This window comes from Etheostoma spectabile, chromosome 15 (assembly GCF_008692095.1).
Source record: "Etheostoma spectabile isolate EspeVRDwgs_2016 chromosome 15, UIUC_Espe_1.0, whole genome shotgun sequence".
Lineage (NCBI taxonomy): Eukaryota > Metazoa > Chordata > Actinopteri > Perciformes > Percidae > Etheostoma > Etheostoma spectabile.
The window spans coordinates 31256882-31259662 of NC_045747.1; positions in this window are offsets into that span (position 1 = coordinate 31256882).

Genomic DNA, 2781 nt, shown 5'->3' on the forward strand with positions numbered 1-2781 from the left:
AAAAAGTACCGTGTTAGAGCAGCACACACACCATAGTCACACAACACAGAAGATAAATATAAATAATGCTAGTAAAAATATCGTACAACCAGATATACAGAAATTAATAAGAATAAGTATTCTTATTAGGATATTATTATTATATTTAGGAACGTTTCACCATTGCAAAACCCTAATTAGGTAAATTTATGTAAAGACTGTATATAATATGCTTTAACTAATGTAAAATATCTACCAGCTCCCTTATTTTATTTATATTTCTACGATTGTGCAAATGTAACACCGATTTCCCTCGGGGATCAATAAAGTATTCCTGATTTGAATAATCGGAATTAAAAATCATAAGAATAAAATATAAGAACAAAATATGTAAGTAAAGATCTTACAGGTGGTGAAAACAAACTGATGCAAACTGTTAATGATATGGCTAACTGAGCTTAAATGTAAAGACCAATTGCGCAGGTTTGCTCTTAGTGCAGTATTGGGGTCTAAAAGTCTCATCTAGCACCCATTGGACGGACACTATTAGACTTTTATTAGAGCTTGGGAACTTCCACCATTGTTTAACTATGAGAGTGATACGGTTACATCAGGCTGGAATGATTGTTTCTTAAACATTCTCCAAGTACCGTGCTGAATCTGCTGGTCACAGTTAGCAGTCTTCGAAAGTCACTTGAGCAGGGGATCAGCCTCCTCCACTCCAGCAGACAGTAAACGAGGTTCCGACGGGACTGACTGCGTTCGTTTTACACTTATCATCACCAAACTTGACAACAAAACTGGAAAACACAATCTTCAAAGTTGAGCAGTTGTCTAAAACATAACAGCGTCAAGATGTTGTTCACCCTGACTTCTAAGACAATGACACAATTAACGCCATGAATACACATGTTTTATTAGCATCCATTTATTTTTCTTTAATCTGTAGGGAGGACGTCACTGAAATGTATACTCATAGTTTCTCTCTTCTGACTCTGCACTCGTGGGCTGCACGTACCACTGCTCACACACAAGGTGTCTGTACATTGTGGAGAACAAAAACTTAATCTCCCACTCGATGCGCCACTGTCGATCTCGTAATTATTCAGTCTAGTAAAAAAAGGGTGTGTCGACTCTGGCAACCAACGCTCTTCTCCATCTGCTGCCGGTGGGGGGGGGAAGTCCTCGGGGGCTCTCTGCGTCGACGTAGGAAAGGAGGATTCCCTGCTGTGCCTGCTGCTGTGTGGCATAAAACTAAATAGATCCTGGGCTAAGTGCGGGATTCACAGGTGTAATTTAATGGCATGGAAGTATTTATTGATGTTGGTTCGTTTTTGGATGAAGTTCAAGATCACAACAGGGGGGCTGCTTACGGTAGAGTGGAGACGCTACGGCCAAAAGCTAAATCTAGACTACTATAATAACACATTTGTTATCTTCACCAAAGGTTCCATTGCTGCTTGGCCCTCTCTGTACTTCCTGTGTCACTTTTCAATTAAGATGTTGTACACTTACCACAGATCTCTGGCAAATAAGATGGGGAATAGGGCAGGGCTTTCTGCAGGTCCCACCTGTCCTCTTGGGTCAATATGAGGCAATTTAGGAGCTCTGAAAAAGTAACTACACATATACAACAGTTTAAAGGAGATTTTCCCCGCTTAAAAGTGGTAACTGGAAGGGGGAGGGGGGGGCAGTCAGCCCGGACAGAGAAGGCGATCCAATAGACTGATCAGGAGAGCGAGCTCTGTTCCTGGACTGTCCTCTGACCCCTAGAGAAAGTAGGGGAGAGGAGAAATCTTAAACACGGCATGTCTATTTTTCCATAGATACGTTACATACTTTGTCAATATATTATGGTCATCGGTAAAATAAGCTAGATTAGGTGGGACCCTATTTAGCGATATTATGTGTGTAATTACAATTCCACTTTGATGTGTTTAACACTCAATGCTTACACTGCCAATGGCTTTGTCTTTAATACTATGGACAGCTCTAACTTTCCCAAGACCGTTATTGCCTGACTCTTTCTCATTCAGGAAGCTACCCTCATGTCCTTTGATAGTTTGTTGTCTCTTGTTTGTTGCCTTTAATGTAGAAATGCTGCGCGTCAAGAGGAGATGGTTCGCGCGTCTGTGGATGATAAAAGGTATTATTAATCTAAATCTAGTCCCAACATGTGGGAACATTTTTTCATGACACTGCACCAAAGGGACAGTGCATGAAAAACGCGCAGTCAAACAGTAAAACTACTGGTCAAAGGAATAAAGCTTACACAGTTAAGGATACAGCCGAATGTGTCAATACACTCATATTCAGAGGGTTATTATATTGCATAATCAGGTGGAGGATGAGGTTGGCACGAGTAACATCGTTCACCATGGTGCATGTGGTCTACTCGGAGCAGTGTTGATTCTAAAGTCTGACTGCAGAAGCAAGGATTCTTCTTCCTGCTTCTTTTTACTTTTTATTAATGTTTTCAACTTTTTTAAACTTTATGTTTTTGTCCACTTTTTGAATGTTTGTCACTTTTTAAAAATGTTTTAAACACTACGTAACACAAACTTATTAACTTTAGTCTTACAGTTATTTTTGGAATTTATGGTCAATAAACCTCATTTATAGGAAATTATGCCTAATGTTTGAGTTAGAAAAGCAGAAAATTAAAGCAATGGATGTTGATGGATAATCACAGACTGGAACATGTCAACTTTTACCCAATGCTATTTCATTTCATTCAATTTTTGAAATTGAATAAGACGCCCCAAAATTAATGAAAGTAAAAATTTGTACTTGCCAAAGAGC